The sequence below is a fragment of the Eulemur rufifrons genome, chromosome 3, assembly GCF_041146395.1.
Source record: "Eulemur rufifrons isolate Redbay chromosome 3, OSU_ERuf_1, whole genome shotgun sequence".
Taxonomy (NCBI): Eukaryota; Metazoa; Chordata; class Mammalia; order Primates; family Lemuridae; genus Eulemur; species Eulemur rufifrons.
In genome coordinates this window covers 42999186-43011641 of record NC_090985.1, presented here as the reverse complement: position 1 = coordinate 43011641, position 12456 = coordinate 42999186, and the positions used below count along the sequence as shown (strand labels likewise).

At 39.3% G+C, this 12456-nt stretch overlaps 1 protein-coding gene and 1 non-coding gene across 2 annotated transcripts in view; one reads left to right on the top strand and one right to left on the bottom strand.

Annotated features, from left to right (window-relative positions):
* The window catches only part of SNTB1 (syntrophin beta 1), a 239189-nt gene that overhangs the window by 64406 nt on the left and 162327 nt on the right, over nt 1-12456 (bottom strand). The gene's annotated exons all lie outside the window — the stretch shown is intronic.
* LOC138382044 (U6 spliceosomal RNA) lies at nt 11491-11597 on the top strand. Its single transcript, XR_011233221.1, has one exon. It is a non-coding gene; the product is annotated as a U6 spliceosomal RNA (small nuclear RNA).

Genomic DNA, 12456 nt, shown 5'->3' with positions numbered 1-12456 from the left:
AGATTTATCAGCCCTATAATCGGATAAGCCAATTCCTTAAAATAAATCTCTCTTTCCCTATCTACCTATCCATCCATCCATCCATCCATCCATCCATCTACCTATCTATCCATCCATCTATCTATCTATATACCTATCTATCCATTTATCCATCCACACAGACATCCTATTGCTTCTGTTTGTCTGGAGAACCGTGACTAATACACTTTTTAAAATACGTTCTAATATTTTCTATTCTATTCTATTTAATTAAAAGAAAAAATAGTTTGTAGCCCTCTAAATGAATTTCAGAACCCACTAATAAATTATGACTTTTAAACAGCTTTATTATCATACTATTGATACACCACAATGCTCACTCATTTAAAATATACAATTCAATGATTCTTATTTATAATTCCAGAGTTGGGGGGCTATCACCATAATCTAATTTTAGAACATTTTCACCATCCTCCCAAAAAACTCCAGACCTTTTAGTAGTCATTCCCCACCTATCACTTGTTTCTTGTTTTTTTTTGAAAAGCATTGTTCCAAAGCAGCATTTCTCAAAGTGTAATTTGGAACCAACATCATCAGTATTGCCTGAGAACTTGCTAAAAATGCAAAGTTTTTGGATAAAACTCCAAAGCTACTGAATCAGAAACTCCTGGGGTGGGGAGGGTCCAGCAATCCATGTTTTAACATGTCCTTCCCAAGTTTGAGAAGCACTGACCTATAGCACATGACACTCTGTGTCCATGTGCTCTTCGGTGAGAAGAAGCATCTGCTGGGTCCCATGTCACCCAGAGGTCCTGTGGGACCCAACTTGCATTTAGAAATCACCTCAGAATATTCGGACCTAAAATTCAGTTCAGTGATCAATTCACTAATCACTTGGGAGAACACAGCTCTTTCTAACAGAATTAGAAAGTGGCTGAGTGAGGCTTCCGTCTCCCCATGGTAGATGTTGACCAGGGATGATGAAGAAGAGGCGGCGGCAGCCCTTCTCAGTAGGGACTGAGAGAGCCGTCGGCTGGGGCTTTGGCAAAAGGAATCCTGCGCTTCCAGGGTTCCACGCCCGGGTGTCTGCGTGTGGAAGGTAGTGTTGGTCCAGACACTCTGATTACAACAAAAGGAAAAAAATGACTCACAAGGGATAAATAAATAGGGAGGCCTCTTTCAGTGTCACCTTGGCTTCTCCATCGGAACGTCGTCTGTCTCTGCACAGGGGTGTCCTCCGCTTTCTCAGGGCTCACGGTGGTGCTCTCAGTACCTGAGTCTCCATCAGCTGTCAGTCAGGCCTCCACAGCTAGCTGGCCCCCTCTCGCAGGCTTCCCAAATACCAATTCTTCTCTTCTCATGTGGTCCTATCAGAGCCCACTAATTAGCCTGAGGCTTGGAAGCCTCTGACTTTGGTGTTTTAAATTCATATATCCAACTATTCCAAATATGTTAGCATCAGAGCCTAAGACTGAATTAGATAGCTCAGTAACCATTACTGATAAGAAAGTCATAAGTCAGGATCCTATATTTCAGTCTCCACGTTCCAGTTATCAGGCGTGTGGTCTTGGGTTGGTCACAGCATGTTCCTGCATCTCTGTGTCTTTGTGTATAGTAAGTGTAGAGCAGGTGTTGTACAGAATTCCCTCGACCTCTATATTCATCTGATTGAGCAGTGCTGACTCTGCAGTTCCCTTTCTCTTAAGCTGGAGGAGCAGCAGGAGATGGGCCGAGGCCTTTGCGGAGTACAAATGCACCGGAATCTACCTGCTTTCAGGAGTCAGTGTGCTGTTCCCACCCCTCACAACGTGCCTCTGAAGGGAGTTTTTACTTACTCCATTTCCCATGGAGATGCCAAACTCCCAGGAAGTAGCTATCAGGCTAACAGCTGGGAATGTGCAGTTAAAGCAAAGTCCAGAGGAGGCAAAACCCCAGTGTAATACTAGTGTGAGGCTGCACTGTGACTCCCATGAGCTGTGTATGGAATTAGACTTTAGGGAAGTAAGTTTACTCCACCGCTTGTGGTATCAGCCGTATAGAATCTTTCAGTGAATGACGAAAAGGCGCCGCTTTCTGGACAGACACAACCCTGCAGGTGCGACGTTTAGCTACAGACTAAGAGGGGCCCTTAGTCAGGCCCTGCCAGGGTGTGAGGCTTGGCGGGTAGAATGTCAATTGGATTTTGCCCCTACTAGTCCCCGGATCTGGGCACCTTTGTGGAATATACAAACTACATCATAAACTTACAGTGGTGACCCTTAGTTAATGCCATCAACTGTGTAAATATAAACAGTTCAGGACAGAGTTTCCAGGTGCTTTATATAAGCATCTTAAAGTAATAGCTATTTTCCTAAAATTTTATACTGAGGTGTGTATACACACACACCCACACATACACACACACACACACTATATACTATGTATACAGTATATACTCTATACTATATACATTATACTAATGTGTGTGTGCATACATATATTTGTATATATATAAGTCCAAATCATTTCACTGCTTTTTAAATTTTTCTCACTTGATTTTTAGTTGAAGAGAAGATAACCAGATTTGTGTTTCAGTAAGAAACAGACAATAGGAAGCTTGTGAATAGGCAGGTATTACCACTACATCTAGTAACCAAAAGTGGATAAAACTTCCACCTGCAGGTACAATTGAAGGTTGTTGGTCACTGAGGTAAAATTTTCAATAAGTTGTCTTTAAAAGAAAATTGATCAAATTGGGCATTTTCTGTGTCTCACAAAACCAAGTGGTGTCAAGAATTCAAACATGACAATGTAGAGAAAAATGCTTTTAAAATCTAAAGACCTACATAAATGTCCATCACCGTTGTGAGGCTTAACGAGAATTCAGGAGAGGCATTCCTGCTTAAGTTAGGGAAAATACAAAAACGCTCTCTGTCCCCATTATCATATAATGCTGTTAAGAAAGTACTGCTAATCCAGCAAGAAAAATTAAGTAATGGAATAGAAAATTCAAAGAAAGAGGTAAAATTATCATAATTTGGGGTTGAGATGATTGTATACCTGGAAAACCCAAGAGACACAATTGGAAAACTATTATAAACAACAAAAGAATCCAACAAGTACGTGCAAAATTTATAGAAATCATAGCCTTCTCAGTCATAATTTCAGTCAATAGAAGTTAGGAATGAAAACATTCCAAATAAACATCTAAAACTAAATAAAAGTAAATAAAAAATAAAATGAAGTAAAAATCCACATAAAGAAAATTTTAGAAATCTAATCAAGGAACACAAAGAAAATCTAAACAAATATTCCGTGCTTGGGAGGGAATATTCATTACCATAAAGATGTTGCTCCTCCCTAAATTAATGTATAAATTTCATGCATTCTCAATGAACCCACTATATAACTTTTCACTCCAGCAGTGGAAGACTAGCTATCTTAAAAACCCTTGTGCTACAAGTACCTAAAAATGCAGGATGAGGTTAGGTGCAGAGACTCACACCTGTAATCTCATCACTTTAGGAGGCCGAGGCGAGAGGATCTCTTGAGCCCAAAAGTTAGAGATCAACCTGAGCAACATACCATGACCCCATCTCTACAAAAAATAGAAAAATTAGCCAGGTGTGGTGGTGCACACATGTAATCCCAGCTACTTGGGAGGTTGAGGCAGGAGGATCACTTGGGCTCAGGAGCTGGAGGTTGCTATGAGCTAGGATGACACCACTGCACTCTAGCTTGGGCAACAGAGTGAGACCTTATCTCAAAAAACAAAAGGGTCTCCTCTGATAATTTGTGACCACAGCCTTCTGCCTCACAAGGGGCTGAGATTAGTATGTATACTGCCTACATGATCCAGGAAACTCAAAGCTGGGTAATTATTACAAACATTGACTTAAGCCATCGAAACTCTGGCAGCACCTGGAAGATGCTTCAGGATAAAGCTGCTCTGTAGGGACACATCTTTTTTTTTTTTTTTTTTCCTGAGTCAGGGTCTTGTTCTATCCCAGGCTGGAGTGTGTTTTGCTTTACACATACATTTTTTCTATTATTCATTAGTTTATTTTGAAACTTCTCAATTCATTGTTTCCTCCATTAATCACTTTATAAACTCCTTGAGAATAAGGGCCATATTTTGCATTTGTAGCCCACTGATGCCCCTGAGCAGGGCTGACCCTACAGCAGGCACTTAACCCAAATTTGCTGAATTTTATTGATAATGCTAAACAGATTGCTTCTGGAATTAATGCTGTTGTTATTCATCTTATCCATCACTAAGCTTGGAATTAATTCGATCTTTGTTCGTGGTCACTTTTAGCCACCTGGTAGCCAGTTATACCTTCACTGAAGGGTGGAGAAGCAAAACCAAAAGTTACCAAATCACAATTAAAAACTCTAGGGAGGAAAAAAAAACAATTAATAAGGAAACTGGAACTATTATTTTACATTATTTCAAAATACTTGCAATCATTTTTTCCACATTCCCTACAACAGTCTGTGAAGAAAATTAATTAAATCAGCAAAAGAGGAATTACTTCTGATATGTCAGTAATAGGAAATCAAGCCACACAGCTACCAAGAAGGCAGTGCCAGATACGTGGCACTTACCCTTTGGGTTTCCTGGAAGTGCTCTTGCGATTGTTTTTTTTTTTTTTTTTTTTTAATGTGTATCAATGGGCTTGGTTCTTACCTAGAAGACACCTACTTGAAGGTTATCTCAAATATCTCCCCTGTGGGCCACATCATGGTGACTGCAGTTAACTGCTAAAATTTAACAATCTGGCTGGACAGTGAGTATTCCAAGGAAGTGGTTTCCACTTTGCATAGTTGCATAATAGCAATAACAGTAGCTATTCCTATGAATGACATCTTATTATATCAGATGTAATAAGCACATTCTATCATTTAATCTTCACAAAATCTTTGCAAAGTAGTTATTACACCCCTTTCACAGATAAGAAACCTGGAGCTTAGAAATATTAAAGTAGCTTGCTCAGGTCACAGAGCTATTAATAGTAAGTCATAAAACAAAGAAAATAACTCTGTAGTCTGTGCTCTTCTGTACCATGGTATATGATGGTAGTTATTAAACTTCATTGTGTATCATAATCTCCTGGGAGTTTGCTGAAAATGTAGATTTTCAGGCCCCAGACACTGTGTAGATTCTGAATCAGTAGGTTTGGTTTAGGGCCCTGAAATCTGCACTTAAAAAAACTTTTTTTATTAATATGCTATAATTATACATACTTATAGGATAAATGTGATATTTTGATACATGCATACAATGTATAATCAAATTAGGGTATTTGGGATAGCTATCCATCTTCTCGAACATTTATCATTTCTTTGTGTTGGAAACATTTCAAATCTTCTCTTCTAGCTATTTTGAAATACACAATATATTATTGTGAACCATAGTTACCCAGATGGAACTGGAGGTCATTACATTAAGGGAAATAAGCCAGGCACAGAAAGACAAGTATCACATGTCTGCACTCATATGGGAGAGCTAAAAAAGTTTATCTCATGGAGTTGGAGAGGACAACGAATGATGGTTACTAGAAGCTGGGAAATGTGTGTGTGTGGTGGGGAGGGAATGAAGAGAGGGGTGTTAATCGGTACAAAATTTGCATTTTTAACTGACATTATCCCTTCTCCAGGCAGTTCTGATGGAGTTCCACACAGCACTCTTAAGAAACACTACAATACTGCTGCTACGCTACAACAATGCACTGGGTGCTTACTCAGTGATGGTGAATAAATAAATATAGGTTTACTGACATTTGTACAGAAAAAGGTACATGGCATTTTCCCTTTCATCCTTACAAGGTTAAAGATGGATAATCACAAATGTGAGACTGACTTAGGAATCACTATGTTAAACAAATTCAGATGGGTTTCTTTATATCAGGAGGTCTCAGAGCCTTTAATATCTTCCAAAAGGCAGAACAGAGCATTTTCTTCAAGTTATTTGATCATGGTTCCTTTCTCTTTCTTTTTTCTCATGCATACCTCATTTTTAAACTATAATAACAGAGTTTGGAAAGCAGAGTCTTGGAAAATTAATGATAATATTAAGAGCTTACATTTATATGGGACTCCAAAGTTTACACAGTGTTTTCATATGCATTACTACTACCATTTACAAAGGAGGATGCAGGAGCTCAGAGAGACTGTTAGTGGTTTGTCCAAGAAGAAACAGCTCAAAAGGCCAGAGTGAGGATAAGAGCCGGGTCATTTGGGGTTGGTGTCCACTGTTTATCCACAGTATCACAGCAGGTACCCTTCTTTTGCATACAACCTAAGTACTTAGAGGAAACAGTACGATATGGTGCAAAGTTATGTATCCCTTCGGTGCCTAGGTTTTCTCACCTGTAAAATGAGGCAGTTGGAATAAATTTAAGAGAGATACCTTGTCTAAATTCAAATGGCTGAATAGCTATCCTTAGTCACCTGGTTGAGTTTACAATCAATTTTCTCAATTCCTTAACCAGTTCAACCAATCTGCCTTGAACGGGGAGCCACGAACAGTGCTAGGTGCTCTGGATGCAGTAACAAATTATTAATAGATACAAGTCCTTTTCTGGCATGTTATATCACTGGTAGAAATGTTTTCAACAACTGCTTTTTGAAAAATTGCTTCCAAAGCCAGTAACATGCTCTTCTGTGCCCTCGCCTGCCATCTCTTGGAAAAAAAAAAAAAAAAAAACAGACAACGCAGCACTGTCTTGAAATGTCACCAATGTGCTTGTGGTCAGTGCCACATGGCCATGCCTGCAGGTCTTAAATCCTACTGTTATCAACAGCAGAGCTGGACATCAGCTTCCCTTTGGTAATAAAAAGCCATTACCTGACCCTTTAAACATTTCAACTTTCCTCCCTATTTCATAGCTCATAAAGCACTCCTCTGATGTGGAGGGATTTTTTTATTTAAGAGGAGATACAAGACAGCACATTTTCTCCACCTCTTGATTGCTTAGTACTTCCCAGAAGCCATGAACCAGGTATTCTGCAACACAGCTCTTCTAGCTGTCCACGTCTGTTAAGAAGCCAGTGCGCTGGCGTCTTGCCGCCCTCCTCCCAACTCCATCTCCCTGTGCATCTGGCATTAGCACTGCCAGAGCCGGGGTTAATATGTACACCATGTAGCTCATTAGCTGCACATTAGTATCAGAGCCAAGAGTCAACATGATGGATCCAACAATATGTTTGCGCTTAGGTCAGAGTCTCGGCTGAGGGCTCATCGAATGCAAAGGTCAGCAGCTTGGCATCAGCTCAACGGCACACACCGAGCACATCTTGTTCAAAGTAGCCATTGGGGAAGACGATGAATACGGGGCCTCATTAAAAATTGAGGGGAGGAAAAATCCCTTTGCAGGACCCACAGGGCTTCATGGTTATTGATTTGCTGTTCTGATCACATGAAGAATTTATCAGATTTACCACCAAAATAGGAGAAAACTGAACATCCAAATGGCATTATCATATTTCCAGGAATCAAGTACCATTCATTAGAGATCCAAGTGAGTAGCCTCAAGGTCAGGGCTGAAAGTTTTAAAGCAAGTCTCTTGAAGTCCAAATGTTATTTTTATCATCTGAATAACATAAGCTGGTTTAAATCTAATGGAGGTAAAATGATTAGAGCATGTGTTTCTTCTTCCTTATTTATTTTCTTCTTTTTCCTTCCCCTGTCTCTTTCCTTTCTCTTTTTTTCTTTCTTTCCTATCAATTTCTTCCTTAACTGGATGTAGTCATAAATAGTTCTTAAAAAAACAAACTGTTCCTCTCCGAGTGGGGCCTCTCAAATATCCCCTGTCATTCCTCATTTGGCACAAATAGTACTTACACACCTATCACCTTTTCTTGGAGGACAACAAAACCCAGTAGGAATGGGAAAATTCTATTAGGAAAGAAAGGCTTCCTGAGATCTCCAAGTCTGTCATGATTCAGAGTAATTATTTAACAGTACATTTGGCGTTAGGGCTGTCAATTTCCCTTTCCTTTCGGGGTGGAACAATGAGGTAGAGGCCATTAGCAGTTGGCGATTTTAGAGATGATAACCTGACTCAACACTGGTGTTTGAAATTAGCTTCATTTTTGTAGCTGTTTTGAAAAAGGAAAACAAACAAACAAACAGAAAAACATTATGTTTAAAAATTACAGAGCATTCAGAGCTTCCATTTGCATAAAACCACTTAAAAATAAAAGGTCAGACCAATCATTCCAACACCAGGGATCAGCTTTCTTGTCAGCACGATTCAAAGAGTAGTTTTTATTCTCAATGATCGCACCTTTTTTGGCAGAATCCCGATAAGCACTTTGCACCATGACAACCGTGAGGCACACATGACGTCACGGGAGATGCCTGTGTTCCTTCTGAAAGGGAACAGCCCGGCTCCTGCAGAACCGGGCAGCCCACACCTCTGAGCTGGGAGCACAGCCTCAGACACTCTCTCTCGTCAAACCGAGAGTGCTCTGGTAGTTAAAAGGCGTAGAATCAGTGAGCTCTTAGGAGGGTTAAAGGAAATGGTGAGTATAAAATCACTGTATAAAGCACCAAGTAACTATTTAATTGTGTTATTATAACTTGTGCACTCCTCGGAGTTGAAGACACCAAGGAAGAACGTTTTTGTGGGATGAGACATTGGCGTGGCCGCGTCTAAATTTATTTTGGCACCATACAAAAAGCCCTAGACTGTATTTCATAAAAAGCAATATGCTACAGCTCTCTAACTTTTTAAAAGAAAGATAGTCCACAGATTTATATATACTGGGTGAAGACTGAATTAATACGTGAAACTCACTAGAACTAGTAATAAAGTAGAATAGAGCATTTGTCCTTGGTAGTAGGGGCTTAGAAAATGCTGTGGAATTCTTTTCCAAAGGAACTTAAGGCATTTGGCTTCCTCATACATTTTGGATGAGGCACTTTGCTTGTTGGCTTTGGTTCGGCACCAGCATGCCCCAACCTCACTCCCTGCTCAAAATCCACCTCCAGGTCCCTGGCTCTGTGAGACTGGAGCTATTGTCTAAACAGGTGGAGGATACTAAGCTGAACCAAGCACTGTGAAAGTGAAAAAGAGAATACACTTTGGGCAAAGGGGGATGCCCATGTGACTGTAAAGTAGATTTTCACACATTGCTAAGGAATTGTCTTTGAAGGCCATTCCAAAGAAGAATTCTAAAAATGCAATACAGTAGCATAGAAGTGAAGGTACAAATGCCTAAGGGTGTTGCTAAGAAAGGCAGTAGCACCCGAATATATATATATGCAGTGCTCCAGCCAACCAAGATTAATGGCTATTCTTAAATGAGGCCATGGATTTTGTGTCTTGAAGCCTTTGCACATGCTATTGCTGCAACCCAGAAAGTCTTTCTCTACCTGATCTTTAAGATTCAGCTTAAGACCTTTCTTAACCTCCTAGGCCAAGTTAGCTGATTCCTTCCTATAAGCCCTCACAGATTTAATAGAGAAATAAATTATAGCATGTGCTATATTGGAAATTCTTGGTTTCCATGTTTGTCTTTCCCATTTGTTCATGAGTTCCTTGAGAACATCTTTGTTTCTCTAACCGACTGACTTGCCCATTATAAGCAATCATTTAAAATTAATTTCCTCGTCCCTTACATTCACATTGCCCATTCCCTTTATAGCACATACCCCTACCTGACTTGTTTTTTTTTTCCTTCCGTATTATCCATCTTCCCTGCTGGAATGTAAGCTCCAGTGCAGCAAGGAACTTATCTGAATTGTCACCACCATAGCGCTTGACATAGCGTATGTACTGAATAGTTATTCACCAAATGAATGAATTATAGGTGCTGAAGAATGTTTATCAAATGCACAAGCAAATGACTAATCATTATTTGTCTTTAAAAATTATTTGATTATTTATCAGCAAAAAGATGTTCAACCCCTAAAGGATGATGGATTAAAAAAAAACATATTTCTGTGATAGTTCCTTTCTGGTCTTATGGCTATTGGACTCTGGATAATATTAATATTACCTTTCAACCCAGTTATTATTCAAGCTAAAGCTTTGAAGCTTGGAATGAAGGAAAAACACGTGGGAAAAGGTCAAGGAGTGAAAAATCTAGTGCTGGAAGTTGGTTTCCACATTTCCGAGGTCTACTTATTATAGAAAAATATCAAGGTCCATGGTGAAGCTTCCAGAAACCTGTCTATTTCAAGTGCACTAGAATAACTAGCAATTATGCTTAAGGTTCTTGTTTTCTGCAAGAAAAGTTTAAATAGCAAAAGGAGAAAACAACAATATCTATGGGTTAGTTTCTACACAAGTCATCAAGAACCCTAAACTTCTACAAATGCTTCTCCTTCAACTTCTGATCTCTTCCAGTGAGAAGAAATACAGGAATTATGAATACATTATTTTATGCTTTAATTAAAAAAAACACTTTTATACACTTAGTCAACTGCTGTTTAAAATCAAGCTTATTTTGGGTGTTTGTTTGTTTGCTTATTTGTTTGTTTGTAGTAGCAGGGTTTTGCTCTGTTGCTCAGACTGGAGTGATGGGGGCATGGTAATAGTTCACCGCAGCCTCGATCCTGCTGCCTTCTTCTAAGTCGCTGGGACAACAGGCTCATGCCACTGCACCTCGCTAATTTTTTTCTCTGTTTTTTGTAGAGATGGGGTCTGGCCATGTTGCCCAGGCTGGTCTGGAACTCCTGGCCTCAAATGAGCCTCTTGGCTTGGTCTCCCAAAGTGCTGAGATTACAGGTATGAGCCACCATGCCTGGCATAAAATCAAGTTCATATAAACTTTAGAAAAGTGTTTTTATAATTTTCAGTTCTTTAAATATGGAGTTATATCTGTAAGATTGATAATAGGGTCTTGGTTAAAATTATACCCACATATATAAATAAATTTCACATTCCATTTACAGGGAAATTGGGACTGATTTATATAACTTTGACTTATGACCTCATTTCCAGGCATCAAGTAATATACTCTTCATTTGAGGACTTTTTCTGTGAAAGTAAGCTGTAGGTCACATATGACCTAGACAAAGCTTTCAAATCTTTTCCTCCTTTTTGAAGGCCAGCTCAAGTCTGATTTTTCTCAGCAAGCTTCCCTGCAAACCCCAGTTTACACTGTTTTTTCTCCCTCCCTAATTTTGGCCACACTACTGTTGGGTATACATTTTGATTATTTATTAAGTTCAGTTTTTACTTGATCACTACAGTAGATCTTTGGTCTTCATGGATTTAATACAGTGTTTACTCTGTGTGACTTTGCATGATGATGACTTGCAGTAGTTTGTAATTTTGCTGAGGCCAGTTCTAAAAGTGTGGGTTGACACTCAAATCTAGAGGGATCCTAGCTGACAGTCCTCCGTAGACATGCCAGCATTACTCTGCTGTTCTCCCCTTGCATGAAGGCATGAAAGACAAACACTTCACAAATAAACACTCAGTTTATTTTTGTAAAATGACCTATAAGGCCAAATGATAGTATTGAGGATGAAAGCTGTATGAAAATGATAGTTCTCTGCCATAAAATAGAAGTTAGGTGCTCACTTCAGCAGCACATATACTAAAATTGGAACGATACAGAAAAGATTAGCATGGCCCCTGTGCAAGGATGACATGCAAATCCGTGAAGTGTTCCATATTTTTGAGTGCGATGCGCACTGTCTGGGAAATGGACACGCTTGAAGTTCTGACTCGGGGGGGCGGGACATGGGCAATATATATAACCTGAACTTTTGTACCCCCATAATAAGCTGAAATTTAAAAAAAATAGAAGTTAGGAATAAACTAAAGAACATAGAATATTGAATTGGTAGCTCTGAGCCAATTGGTAAGTCCATATTTTAGCAAAAGGATCAGTGCATATACTTTTTACTGCACTTAATAGAGGAAAGTATGTGTATATATTTTACTTGCATCCACAAATTTAGAGATTTCTAAAAGCCTCTATACAAATTCCACTCCAAAAATATTCCTCAGAAGTGAGTGCTACCTTTCCAAAAAGATGTGCAAGCTAGACAGCTGATTGCCCTCATCTGCTGCGCTAAATTTACTGAATGCCACGTGCCAGCCCTGTGCCAGACATTTACATAAAATATTTCATTCAAGCCATATAAATTCTCTTTTGAGGTAAGTATTAATGTTTCTTTTTTACAGACAAAAAAACTGACGATTGAAGACTTAAAGAAACTTACATAAGGTCACGCAACGAGTCAAGTAACAAAGTGGGGATTGAAATCCAGATAGGTCCCCATCCAAAGCCCAAGCTCTTCCTTTTATACTATGGTGTTGTACAACCCCCACTGCCCTTCCCTGCCTCCTACATATTCATTCAGTAAGTTCGTATTACATTTATGAGACTCCAACTTTATTTCTAGATTCTCCAAATTCACCTTAGCCAAAATACTTGGTGCTTGAATTCAATAGCTAAGATATAACCAATTAAATTACGCAGCAGGGATGTGCACCCTCCGTCCCAACACACACACCAGGGATATTTTTGTGC